This window comes from Pteropus vampyrus, unplaced genomic scaffold (assembly GCF_000151845.1).
Source record: "Pteropus vampyrus isolate Shadow unplaced genomic scaffold, Pvam_2.0 Scaffold633, whole genome shotgun sequence".
NCBI lineage: Eukaryota > Metazoa > Chordata > Mammalia > Chiroptera > Pteropodidae > Pteropus > Pteropus vampyrus.
The window spans coordinates 330268-345240 of NW_011889414.1; the positions used below are offsets into that span (position 1 = coordinate 330268).

At 38.2% G+C, this 14973-nt stretch overlaps 1 pseudogene; it reads right to left on the bottom strand.

The window, feature by feature from the left end:
- Window positions 1–11189: 11189 nt before the first annotated feature.
- On the bottom strand, window positions 11190–11308 carry LOC111733760 (annotated as a pseudogene).
- Window positions 11309–14973: the final 3665 nt, after the last annotated feature.

Genomic DNA, 14973 nt, shown 5'->3' on the forward strand with positions numbered 1-14973 from the left:
TTTCCTTTCCTTTCCTTTCCTTTCCTTTCCTTTCCTTTCCTTTCCTTTCCTTTCCTTTCCTTTCCTTTCCTTTCCTTTCCTTTCCTTTCCTTTTTTTGTAGGTATGTATCTGTCCAATTTACCCAGCACCGTTTATTGAAAAGACCGTCTTTACCCTATTGTATATACTTGCCTCCTTTGTCATATACTAAGTGAGCGTATAGGATGGATTTATTTCTGGGCTCTCTATTCTGTTTCATTGATTAACGTAACTCTTTTGTTTTGATTACTGTAGGCTTGTAATATAGTTCACTATCAGGTAGTGTGATACCTCCAACTTTACTCTTCTTTCTCAAGATTGCCATGGCTATTCAGGGCCTTTAGTGTTTCCATATTAATTTTAGAATCATTTGTTCTGGCTCTCTGGAAAATACCATTGGTAGTTTGATAGGGATTGCATTGGCTCTATAGATTGCTTTGGTTATTATGATCATTTTAATGATGCTGATTCTTCCTATGAGCATGGTATATGCTTCCGTTTATTTGTATCTTGTTCAATTTCTTTTTTCAGTGACTCATAATTTTCTGAGAACAAGTCTTTTACTTCCTTGGTTAATTCGATTCCCTGGCATTTTATCATTTTCAATGCAACTGTAAATGGGATTGTTTTCTTAATTTCTCTTTCTGAAAGTTCATCATTGGTGTATAAAAATGCCACTGACTTCTGTATACTAATTTTGTATCCTGCTACTCTACTGAATTCATTGATCATCTCTATACATAGTGTCATGTATTCGGCAAACAACAAGAGTTTTACTTCTTCCTTTCCAATTTGGATACCTTTATTTTATTTATGAATTTATGGTTCTTCATATAAGTGGAATTCTTGTCTTATTGCTGTGGCTATCACTTCCAATACAGTGTTGGAGAGGAGCGGTGAAAGCAGGCATCCTTGTCTTGTTACTGATCTTAAGGAAAACGTTTTTAGCCTTTTCCCATTGAGTATGATGTTAGCTGTAGATTTGTTATATATGGCTATTATTATGTTGAGGTATGTTCCCTCTTATTCCCACTTTGCTGAAAGTTTTTATTATAAATGGAGGCTGGATTTTGTTGAATACTTTTTCTGCATCTATTGATATGATCATATGTTTTTTTTTATCTTTTGATTTGTTAATGTGGTGTATTACATTAATTGATTTGTGGATATTGTACCAACCTTGTATCCCAGGAATAAATCCAACTTGATCATGGTGTACGATATTTTTAATGTATTGCTGAATTTGGTTTGATAATATTTTGTTGAGGATTTTTGCATCAATGTTCATAAGAGATATTGTCCTATAGTTTTCTTTTTTTGTAATGTCCTTGTCTGGTTTTGGAATAAAGGTAATAGTGGCCTCATAAAAGGAGTTAGAGAGCCTTCCCTCTTCTTGAATTTTTTTGGAGCTGTTTAAGAAAAATAAATGTTAATTCTCCTTTGCATTTTCACCATTTTAAGTGTACAGATCAGTGGTATTAAGTGCTTTCACATTGTTGTGCAACCATCGCCACCATTCATTTTCAATATTTCTCATCTTCCAAAACTGAAACTCTGTGTCCCTTAAGCAGTAACCCCGCTCATTCCCCTCTCCCCACAGTCTCTGGCAACCACCATTCTACTTTCTGTTTCTATGAATTTATGGTTCTTCATATAGTAGAATTATATAATATTTGTCCTTTTGAGTCTGGTTTATTTCACTAAGCATAGTATCTTCAAGTGTTGTCTATGTTGTAACATGTGTCAGAATTTCCATCCTTTTAAAGGCTGAATGATATTCCATTGGTTGTATAATCACATTTTGTTTATCCATTCATCTGTCAGTGAACACTTGGGTTGCTTCCACATTTTGGCTGTTATGAATAACGCTGCTATGAACATGGGTGCATATGTATCTGTTCAAGTACTTGCTTTCAGTCCCAGAAGTAGAATTGCTAGATCATGTGGTGGTTCTGTGTTTAATTCTTTGAGGAACTGCTATGCTATACTGTTTTGTATCTTTTCAAATCTTATGTAGAGGGTATTGCACTGTTTCACAATTTGCTGCTTTTTTTTTCTTTTTGCTGCTGGTATGTTTCTGAGATTTAGGCATGTTAAAACATGGATCTAATATGAAAAGCAATGTCTTTTTACTTACAAGTTAAGTATTGCTATTGTTTAGACTTATTTTTACCATCTTATTTTGGTGGGGTTTTTTTTGTTTGTTTGTTTTCTTTCCCTCGTTTCCTACTCCTATTAAATTTATTGAGGCTTTTTATTAGTTTTTCAAGTTTTAGTCATTCATTTGTTTTCTTGAAAATTATATATTTCATTCCTATTCTTTAGTGCTTATCTCTACATCTTTTCACATGCACACTGACTAAAGTTAATCAGAAACTCAATTATCCTCTGAAAGAGGAAGGGCTTTCGGAACACTTTAACTCTGATCACCATTTCCATTCTCCATATTGTCAACCAGCACTTCAGGTCTGCCTTGTTTTCATGCCTCCACTTCATCATTATCACTGCCATAGTTTCCACAATCAGTGCTTTTATCCATTTACCCACATGCTTACCATTTGTTTGCTCTTCATTACTTTTTTTTTCCCCTTTATTTTGGTTGGCTTTTGTGGATTTTCCCTTTGATTCTTCTTGTTTTATGTTATATACTTCAGTTCTGAATCTTTGGTATGTGGTTACCATTATGAATATGTAAAGAACAGTTATATATATACAGTTGTCCATTTTCTTCAGCACGTGCCTTATCTCCATTCCCCTTTGTGAATTGGGATCTTTGAATCTTCCCCTTTTCAGTCATTGTTGTCTCAATTTGTCCCTATGTATGTTGAACATTCATTACTATGTTGCTATAGCAATTCTCTTATTATTATTTAAGCTTATAATGCCCTGTTCTTAGTAAAGTTTGCACTCCTCTGCTTCTATTTGCCTGGTAGTCACCTTACTCCTAATTATGTTTTTTGTTTTTTGTTTTTTTTTTTTCATTTTGTTTTAGGTGAGCTGATCCCTTTCAGTATTTCCTATAGTGCCGGCCTTGCAGTGGAGAATTCCCTCAATTTTTGTATGTCTGGAAAAGTCTTAATTTCTCCTTCATATCTAAAGGAGAGCTTAGCTGGATACATTATTCTTGTCTGGTAGTTCCTTTCACTTAATAGTTTGAATATTTGATTCTATTCTTTTCTGGCTTGTAAGGTTCACGCTGAGAAGTCCAACGATAGTCTAATGGGTTTTCCTTTATAAGTCAGTTTTCTTCTCCCTGGCTGCCCTGAGAATTCTGTCTTTGTCATTGATTTTTGATAACTTTAATACAATGTGTCTTAGTGAAGGCCTTTTTGGGTTGAGATAATTGGGTGTTCTGTTGACTTCTTGAATTCCAAGCTCCAGCTCATTCCTTAGATTTGGGAAATTCTCATCAGCTATTTGTCTGAAAATGCTTTCTAGTCCCTGCTCCTTTTCCTCGCCTTCGGTAATGCCCATTATTCTTATATTTCCTCTCCTGATGGTGTCAGCTAGCTCTTGTATTTCTCTTTCATTATTTTTTATTTCTTCGGTTTCTCTCTTCTTCCTTCTGATTTATTTCTAGATTTCTGTCTTCAATATCACTGATCCTTTCCTCCATTTGGTCGACTCTATTTCTTAAGCTTGCTATTTCATTTTTCAACTCTTGCAGTGTGTTTTTTTATCCCCAGAAGATCTATTCTGTTCTTTTTGAGGGTTTCAATCTCCTTGCTGAAGAACTCATTCTGCTCATCTAGTTGTTTTTTCAATTCCTGAAATTGTTGATATGACTTATTTCATAACTCACTGAGTTTTTTTCAGAAGTACCTTCTTGAATTCTCTGTCATTTAAGTCTCTTATTTCTATGTCTGTAAGCTTATTTTCTGGAGATTTTTCTCTTTCTTCCTGAGATTCCTTGTCACCTTGGTTGTTCATGGTGTTCAATGGACTATTTCTCCACCTGGGCATTAATGGAAATATATTCTGCTTTTTTTCCAGAAAGAAGATTTATGATATAAAAGTCTCTCTTTAGCCTGCTACAAAGAAGGCACTTTTCTTTTGGTTTCCAGTAGTTGACGTCTAAGTCTCTTGTATCCCTGCTTTATATAAAGCCTTAATAATGCCTTTTTATATTCTTATAGATATTTAATCATGTTCGCTACCCTCAGTCTCAGTGCCTGTCAGTATTAGCAACAGTTTCAGAAGCATTTGCCCAGATTCCCCTGGGGCTCCGCGGTGCTTGGTCTGGAGGGCATGCAGGGAGGGGCCATCTAGGTTGGAGGTTGGGGGATGCAGCTCAGCCTCAGTTTTACAACCACAACCAGTAAAAATCAACTGTTATTTCTCTGCTGTTCCACTTCTCTGCTTTCTACCCTGATGACTGGGCCCTGCCGCCATCTGCATAGACCTCACAACTCTCCCAGGCAGGGCTGTTCAGGGAACTCGCTGCACCTTCTCCCCTTCCTCGTCTCCTACAGAGATTTCCAGCAGCTGTGATAGGCACCTTCTTTATTTCTCCCAATCCACTGCTCAGCACCTGGGGTTCTGACCTGTGGTAGCTCTTATGTGCAGATCCTATGCTCAGACGTGCTGGTGTGCAGTTTGGGTGTTTTATGTTGAGTTTTAGATGTTCAGCTTATTGTTGTTTCAAGGGGAGAGATCTGAGGGCATCTCTCACGCCACCAGGTTTCTTCTCTTCATTACTTTTTACATCTTACTCCTTCCAAATTGAATTTACTTTCTCTTTAAAAAAAAAAAAGTGTTATTTTTTGGTAAACTCTATCAATCTTCATCTGAAAAGGTCTTTATTTTGCTTTCACTCTTCGTGGTTCATCTTCAACAGAGATGGCCATCAATAGTTTTGTCCATCACTGTAATGCATATGTCACTCCTCCCAGTGAGAGATGGAATTGATTTCCCCTCCTCTTAAATATGGGTTGGCTTTGTGACTTGCTTTGACCAACAGAATGTCGAAGTGACACAGTGCCACTTCCTGGCTTAGTTTTTAAGAGGTCTGGACGAGTCTGCTTTCAGCCATTATGAAACTAAGTCCAATTGCCCTGCTGGAAATATAGAGAGAAGGCCTGGAAGATGAAGGATGACAAGGGGAGAGAGTGGCCCAGCCAGTCACCAGTTATTCCAATACCTCAGCAGAATCACCACACATGTGAAGCTATCTTGGGTTCTCCAGTCCTATTTGATCCACCCAGCTGAAACACCACATAGAGAATAGATGAGCTGTCCCCAAAGAGTGGTGCCAAATTACCAAATTGTGAGCAAAGAAATCATGCTCATTGTTTTAAGCCACTAAATTTTGGAGAGGTGTGTTTTGTAGCAGTAGATAACTGAAGCACTCTTAAATTAGTTAGTTTTTATCAGCACTTTGAATTTAGAATTCTGACTTCTGACTTCTGACTTGCTGCTGCTGAGAAGTTTGCTTTCTAATTGTTTTCCTTTGTCAGGTGACTTTTTTTTCATTTAAGAAAAAAATGAGATAAAATTGACATATAATAAACATTATGTTAGTTTTATGATTCGATGTTTGTATACAGTTGGCCCTTGAACAACATGGGGGTTGGAGGCACCAACCCCCCCACATACACACAGTAGAAAATCTGAGTATGACTTCTGAATCCTGCAAAACTTTAGTCATCCCTCAGGATCCACAGGGGATTGATTCCAAGAACCCCTGCAGATATCAAAATCCATGGGTGCTTAAGTCCCTTTATATAAAATGGCGTAGAACAATGCACAGAGTCAGCTCAGCCTTTGAGGACTCCCAATTGTGGACAGAAGATACAGTTTGAATCCGCGGATGCAAAACCCATGTAATATGAGGGGCCAGTTGCATATTTATTGAAAAAAATTTGCGAATAAGTGGATCTGCTCAGTTCAAACCCATGTTGTTTGAGGGTCAACTGTATATAGATGTGTCATAAGTTATTTAACCAATTCTCTATCACTAAATAATAAACATAAATGTTTAAGTTTATTCCTTTTTTTCCTATTACAAACAATGGTGAAGAGAATGCCCTAGTATTCATATCTTTATGCACAGCAGTAATATTTCCTATGAATATATTCCTAGACATAGAATAGCAAGGCCAAAAGGTTTAAAGAATGTTAGACTTTTGATGCAAATTAGATGACATTCTTTTTGAATAACAAAGAGTTGAGGCCTTGGCCCTGACACTGTAGCAGAGAATGTCTTATGCCTGAAAGTGAGGCAGCAGTGGTTAGAGGTCGTGAGTCATAGCTGTGATGTACTAGTTCTCACCTAGAAGTCAAATAACTGCCCATGATCTGGAAGGTATGTGACTGTGGTTCCCTGTAGAAGATGAAAGAGAATGTGCACCTATGATCTCACATGTTCATGTGTCTTGATTGTGGGTGGAATAGACAAAGAGCTCTCAGGTGGCAAAGGCTGTAGCCTTGCTACTGTCATGGAGCACAGCACACATCTACCCAAGGCCCCTAGTTTATATTCATCCAGAATGAGTGTGACTCTTAATAGTGTAAGCTGGCAGGCAGACAGAATGGCCTCTGATGTCTCCCAAAGAGAATTTCACTGAGTCCCAGAGAGGAAACCAAACTTCCCAGCAGGGTGGATCCCCAGGTTTCATGGGGCCTAATTCTTAAGCAATTTGGGGGCCCTCTTTAAGAAAAAGAATCAAATTATGAAAACAAACTTAGGTGCAGAGCCACTGATAAGGGGCTCTGGGGCTCAGGCATCATGAATTTCACAAGGAATCCCTGCTGGCCATGACCAGATCTGCTCTGCCTAGAGTTCAGTTTTGTTTGCTTGTTTCTAAACATATTAAATTAGGTATTTTCTCTTCTTGCCTTTTGGAAGTGTTTTAAAATTTAAGAATTGAGCAGGCCTTCAATAAGTCATTTTTGGCAAAATTTCTCTAGTTTAACCCTTTCCTATTCAAATTACTAGCATGCATGACAGGAACACAAAAGGTGCCAAACCCCACTACCCTAGCACACCAAGGAGAGTGATGGGGCAGTGGGAGGTGGGAGAGATGCTTCTAGCATTTATTTAGTCTGTCTGCACCAGGCACTATGCTAGGTGATTCCATTGTCTTATTTCACCCTTTTGCCTGCACGGGGCAGACATTCCTATGGGGCTCAACAGCTCCCATTAAAAGAGGTGATGCCAGGATACCACAAGTTGAAGTTCAGATATGACATTTAGTAGAGTAATTTTGATATAATACCCACTGCATCAGTCATTCTCCAACAGGAAACAGATGGCATATTCAAAATGGAAAGTTTATTTACGAAAAAGATGTAGGTGTCAGGGAACCACAGGGATAGTACAGCAACCCAAGTTTAGTAGCAGCCAAGCATTGCCACCACAAGGCTTAAAGGGATGAGGGAAGGAATAGCTACTTCCATCCACAGGGAAAGAATTTACCTCCATGCCACAGCAAGAATAGACATGGTCATTAGTTGAGAGACACAGCCAGCTCACAGGGAAGAAAGAAATAACCTGATCTTACTGTCCTCTCTCTCTAGTCTCCTGTGAGGCTCTGCCGGGATGCAGAAGGCACGGGATGTGGACCACACATGTCAGCCTCCTGGGGCAGAGGGCAGAATGAAGAAGGCGATAAGGGGGAGGATCTAGAGGCACAAATAAAAGATAAATGGAATAAGCCCACAGTTTTGGCCCCTCTGCATCTACTCTAGACCTTTGTTCAGGGTAAAAGCTTGTCCCCCCAAAATAGGGGACCCATAAAGTGCCATCAGCTATCGTATCATTGTGAGATAATATCAACTGGTCATACTCCCAACTAAAATCACTGGTGTTCCTCAGATAAGGTAACAGGTAAAAGAGAGAGAGAAAGAAACAATTATAGTTCATTAAATGTGCCTGCTATAGCTGGCCCCAAAGCCAAGGTAATCCTAGCTGCCTTCTTACAGCTTCCATTCTCTATTCTCCTTAACCTCTACCGGTACCTTTTTGGACAGGTTTCTTTACCTGGTGGGGTGACCTGAATCTTCATTCTTGCAGATTCTGAGTCTTTAGTTGCCTTATTGTTGGAGTTGCCACAGTTTTCCGTTGACCAGAACTATCAAATGGAGGGCTGCCCTAGAGATGCCCCTCATTCCAGACACTGTCCTTCCTGTTCCCATTTAGTAGCACCCTAGTAGCCAGGATTAATCACTCCACTCAGTTCTGTGACCCCTTTCTTTGTTCATTGGCTCAGTAGCATGTGGAGTCCCAAATAAGCTGGGGTGGTTTCAGCATCTGCTTCATCAGAATCACTACTGATCTCCCAGGTAACAGCTTCTCTTCTCTGGGTACCAGGATCTCCAACTCATCGTCCTCAAGATTGTGAGGAGATAGGAAACAAATGTTTTTTCTAGTGAGTTATTAGGAATGGTCGTGAAAGGGGCCATTCTTATCTCTACCTCTAAGTTCTTGGACCCACACATCCCCTGTAGCGACATAGGTTGGCCACTGGCTTAAAACATATACCATATCTTGTAGGACAGCACTACAACTTTGCAGGATTTTCTCTCTCAGCAGATAATTCCACCATCCCATCAGACCAGAGTCTTCTAAGTGTCTCATTGAGACCAGACGCGAATCATGACCCTCAGCATAAATAGTCAACAATGCTGACAGTTGTACAAACCTCCCTGAAAGTCGTCAGAGCCATAGTTATAAAGCAACACTGTTTTATGCCTTGACCAAGGGTAGGTGCCATGCAAATACTTTAGCTAGACAGTTCAGGCCAATTCCAGGACTTTTGGAATTGACTTTCATAGTGAAGTCTTTTTTTATTATCTGGTCATGAGGAACTCCTCTGAGGCCATAGGTGTATGTAAGCAGCGCTTTAGAAGTTTGTGGTATCTTAATAGAGATCATCTAGCCATGGCCACAGATACATCTGGTTCAAAACATTCGACAACCATTTAGGCTCTGTGGCTCATTGTGGTAACTCTGTTTACCTTGTCTCTGATGGTTAAGCACCTGGCCTTTGCTACTCAGTCTTCATTATTCCACTGAAATTAAGCAACCCTATTCCAACATCCCACTGTCATCTTCAGTGTCCATCAGAGAGCTCTTTGAGGATGCTGTCTTTGCCTCACCAACTCACTTCTCAATGCCTTAGTGAAGGGTGTGTCTTTTAGCCCTTTAAAAACTTTTGTGTAGAGAAAAGTTTACTCCATAGCAGGTGGGTTTGTGGGAGCTGGGAAAGTTGGGGTAGTGCATTTAGGAGATATTGGAGGCTCAGAGGCTTGTTTACTTACTTACTTATTGTATAAACTAAGAGATTTTATTGACCCTGTAACATTAGAAACTGAATGTGTCCCATCTCAACCTAATTTCAAGAGGGAAGCATTTTTTTTTCAATTAAAAAATACACTTTTAATTTTAGAATAGTTTTAAATTTACAGATAAATTGCAAAGATAGAACAAAGAGTTTCCATATATCTCACACTTAGTTTTCCTTATTATTAACATCTTACATTTTTATGATACATTTGTCACAATTAATGAACAAATATTGGTGCATTGTTAGCAACTAAAATCCATGCTTTACTCAGATTTCCTTAGTTTTTCACTTATGCCTTTTTTTGTTGTTGTTTCAGATTCCATCCAGGATACTACTTTATATTTAGTTGTCATATCTCCTTAGGCTCCTCTTGACTGTGACAGTTTCTCAGACTTTCCTTGTTTTTTATAACCATGACAGTTCTGAAGAGTACTGGCCAGGTATTTTGTAGAATGTCGTTTAATTTGGGGAGTCTGATGTTTTTCTCATGGTTATACTAGGGTTGTGAGTTTGGGGGAGGAAAACTCCAAGAGGTAAAGTGCCCTTCTCATCACATCTCATCATATCAAAGGTACATTCTAGCAACATGACTTTTCACTGTTGATCTTGACCTTGATCATCTGGCTGAAGTAGTGTTTGTCAGTTTTCTCTGCTACAAAGTTACTCTTTTCCTCCCTTCTTTCCATACTGTCCTCTTTGGAAGGAAGTCACTATGTACAGCTCATACTTAATGAGTGGAGAACGTTTAAGGTTTTTAGCCCAGTTCATGTATTCCCAAATACCCCATCCTATATCTCAGAGTGCTACTCCTTCCTACCAGTGTCCTTTGGTAAGATGAGGGACTTGTTAGGGTTGAGGGTTCAGATCAGTACTACAACTCGATAGTCCTTACATGAAACTCAGGTCTTGGTCTTCAGTTCTATGTGCCCTGTTGACTACATGTGACTCCTTCAAAGCTTTCCTTAAGCCCTCTGGTTCTCTCTGGGTTCATATGTAAGAGTGTAATGGCCAAATCATATGGAAGGTGTATGTTTAACTTTTTAAGAAAATTAACAGCCTGTTTCCCCAAGTGGTTGTACAACTTTACATTTCTACAAGCGGGGTTGCTCCACATCCTTGCCAACATTGTCTATATTTTTATATTAGTCATTTGAATAGATGTGTAGTATTATCACATTTAATGTGATTGTTGATAAGGTTGGATTTATGACTGTCATTTTGCCATGTATGTTTTATTGTTCCATCTGTTCTTTTGTATCCTTTTTTCCCATGTTCAATCTTCTTTTGGATGAACTGAGTCTTTTTTATGATTCAGTGTATTTCCTTTTTTGGCTTATTAGCTATAACTCTTCTTTTTGTTATTTTAGAGATTGCTTTAGTGTTTATAGCATGCATAATTAACTTATCACAGTGCTATTATACCATTGTAAGTATAGAGTGAGAACCTTACAATAGTACATGTTTGTTTCTTTCCTCCTGACTTTCTGCTATCATTGACATATATTTTCCTTGCACATATGTTATAAATCCCACACTACATTTTTATTTTTGTTTAAACAATGTGTTATCTTTTAAAGGTAGTAAAATAATAAAAATATCTTATAATTTTACCCATGTAGTTTTCAGGGCCTTTCATTTCCTTTGTGTAGATCCATATGTTCACATGGTATCATTTCATTTTGGCTTTTTCTTTAACATTTCTTACAATGTGGGTCAGTTGGTGATGAATTCTTTCAGCCTTTGTATGTGTAAAAATTTCTTTATTAGCCTTTATTTATTTATTTTTATTTTATTTTATTTTATTTTAGGCAAGGCAACCCTTGGTTGACCTCACAGATTGCAAAGAGCTTGTCATCTTGCAATCCCTTATTTTTTATTTTTTACACCTACAGCACCTGGTCTTCCTAGGTGATCTCCCATCTAAGTACTAACCAGGCCTGACCCTGCTTAGCTTCCGAGATCAGACAGGATCGGGCTTGTTCAGAGTGGCATGGCCATAGACAGCCTTTATTTTTAAAATGTATTTTAATTGGTATAGAGTCCTAGAGTGACAGGCTTATTTTCTGTTAATACTTTACAGGCATTGCTCAATAGTCCTCTCAAACTCTTTCTGCTGAGAAATCTATTGTCATTTTTACCTTTGTTCCTCTGTACACGTCTTTTTTTTTCTTCTGGCTATTTTAAGATTTTCACTTTATCACTGACTTTGAGCAATTTGATTATGACATACTTTGTAGTTTTCTTCATATTTCTTGTGCTTGGGGTCCAGAGAGTTTCTTGGAGTTTTGGGTTTATAGATTTAATTAAATTTTAAAATTTGGGGCCATTATTTCTTCAAGTTTTTTTCTATCCTTTCCCCCTCTCCTCCTTTGGGGACATCTGTTACACAGATATTAGGCTGCTTGAAATTGTTCTTCAGCTCATTGATACTTTGTTCATTAAGAAAAAAATTTTTTTTTTTTAAATTTTGGATAGTTTCTATTGCTGTCTTTAAGGTCACTAATCTTTTCTTCTGCAATGTCTAATCTGCCATCAATCCCCTCCAGTATATTTTTCATCTCAGACATTGTACTTCTCCTCTCTAGAAGTTTAATTTGAGTGTTTTTTATATCTTCTCTTTACTTAATTTCTGGACTATCTGGGACACAGTTATAATTGTTTCAATATTTTTGCCTGCTAATTATAATTCAATCGATTCTGACTGACAATTCTCCTTATTATGAGTCATATTTTTCTGCTTCTTCACATGCCTGCTTATTTCTAATCAGTGGCCAGACATTATAAATTTTGCTTTTTGGGTGCTGGATTCTTTATAGCCCTGTAAATATTCTTAACTTTGTTTCAGGAGGCAGTTTATTTGGAAAGACTTTAAAGTTATTTGGAAAGAATTTGATCATTTTGGGTCTTGTTTTTTGACTTGTTAGGTGGGACTATATCAGCATTCATCCTAATTATTCCCTACTACTGAGGCAAGACCTTTCTGAGTACTCTACCCAATGTCCCATGAATCATGACATTTTCCAATCTGCCTGGTGGGAGCAGGCACTATTCCCAATTCCATGTGAGCATTGGGCATTGTTTCCTCTAATCCTTTTGGGTGATTCTTTCTCTGACCTCACAGTAGTTTCCACCCATGCTTGGGCTGATCAGTACTCAAGGGGGACACTCTAAACATCTCTGAATTTTTTTTATCTGCATTCTCTCCTCTCTGGCACTCTGTCATGCACAATCTATCTCAGAATGTCAGCTCTGTTTCCTCAATTTGAGTAGTTTGCTGGGATTCATTTGGGTTCCCTTTTCTTCATCATGGCCGAGAAACTCTCTTAAGGAAGTAAGTTGGGTGACCATAATCACAGGGTTCATTTTGTCTTTCTTATCTTCAGAGTTCAATGTCTGCATTGCCTGGTGTCCAGTGTCTTAAAAACTGTTGCTTCATATATTGTCCATTATTGGTTGTTTCAGGAAAATGAGTAAATCTGGTCACCATTATTGCATTTTGGCATGAAATGGAAGTCTCTTTACTCACTCCTAATTGTTCCTAATTGTATGTTTATAGTTTTTAATTTATTTTATTCCACTATGTGCTCTAGGGCCTTATATTGGATAGAGCTAGACAAGGAATCAGAACTACAGTTAATAAGGAATTTATTATAGGAATTAGACTTTACTCCAGTGGTTTTCAGAATGGACCAACAGCTTCAAGCATCAGCATTATCTGGAAGTTTGTTACGAATGCAAATATCTAGGCTGCACCACAGACCTATTGAATCAGAATATCAAATTTGTCTTAATAATCACCTCAAGTGATTCAAATGTATGTTGAAGTTTGAGAGCCACTGCTTTACATAATCGGAAGCAAGACTGGGGAAGTAATGGTCCAAATAGGAGTGCTGGAAAACCAGGAGGGAATTACTAATTGGCCCTCATAAACACTAGCCTGGGTGAACAAGTTAGTGCTTTCAGAGAAATGAAGTGAGGTACATCAGCTTCTGGGATGGGATCACACAGGGGACTGGAGTAGAAGACTGAGGAAGGCTGTTGTCTCTTCATAGCTACCTTCCTACCTTCTGTGATTTCATAGCAAGTGGTCTGACAATAGGTCTGGGGTTGCTGTTGATCAGCAGACCAAACAATAAGGAAGAAAAGCTGGACATGGAGCAAGAACAAGGGTGTGCAGAAAGGAAAATGAGCAAGGAGAAACTGGAATGTTCTGTTACATCTCTCTGTGTCTCTCATTGTCTCTGACTATGATGACCTTCAGATTATAATGCCTACTGCTGCAGTTCCACCTCTCAAATCTTGTGCAAATTTTCTTTTGGCTAACTCTGATCTTGAGCCAAACAGGGAAGAGGATTCTGGGAAATTTTGTTTTAGCTTGGCCAAGTTAGTACATTACAAATTCACCAAGGTAGAATGTTACAAGACAGGAAGTTCTCTAGGAAATGTAGTTCCAGATTAGCTAAGTGGAAAAAATTACAAAACCACAATATTCCATCTCATGTTAATCTGACATTAGTCACACATTTTTAAACCGTATTTAACTTCCAAATAAAAGAAATTGCAAAATCATGCTTCTGATTAACATGCTACATTGTCCATCAAAATGTCAAAAACATACTAAACTTCTCCCCAAAAGAGGATACAAATTCTTATGTGTCATTTTATCTTCAGGTGATGTTCAAGCCTTTTCTAGAGAGTCAAAAAGAAAAGAATTAGTTGATACATACCTAATAAACTTCTAACAAAATAAGGAAGAAATAGAACTATTATAGTCCTCATTTCTACAACTGGTCATGTGGTCATAAGTGGTATCTATAACTTCCTTCTTCCTTCTTCTATACTACCCATTCCAAATTTCCTTTTCCCTCTACAAGTACCTTGGATAGTCCTAATTGCTTGCCTGGTGGAATGACCAAAACTTTCATTCCTGAGGGGTCCAGGCTATTACTAGTCCAGCCTGCACTAAGCTGTTGTAGTTTTGCATTAACTTTTATCACATTACATGATAGTATTAAGAGTAGCCCTGGAGATTTACTGCATTCCAGACATATTTGTCCTTACCCAGTTTGTGTAATCAAAAGGGTTTACCCTTTCAAACCAGGATCAATCATCACAGAGAAGGCTCTTGGTTTATTAGCATGAGAAGCCCAAAGTAGGCAAAAGCCCAATGTGGTAGTCTCAATTTCCAGCTTAATGGAACTTCTGCTGAGTTCTTGGGAGGAGGCATTCCTTTCTTGGGAACTAAGACCTCTGAACCAGCAGAGCCCAAAGTTGCCTTATGACTTGATGAGTCAGGCAACATCCAGTTCATGATGGGCAACTCAGGTCACATGGTAACTTGGCAATGCTTGGTGGTCAAGAATTCAGTCTCCACTAAGACCCAATAGCAAGCCAGAAGCTGTTTCTCAAAAGAGGAATAATTTTCTGCAAAGAATGGCATAGCTTTTCTTCAAAATCCTAAAGTTCTGTGCTTCCATTCACCTAAAGGAACCTGTGAAAGGCTTTACACAAGAACCCTTTTCTGACATTCACATTCTGAGATCATTGGGTCTGCAAAATCATAAGGCCTAAGTGGCAGAGCAACCTCTACTACCTGTTACAGAGTCTTCTCTTATTCTGGCCTGTCCTTAAAAATGTCAACAATTCAGATATCTCAGCGAATGAGTT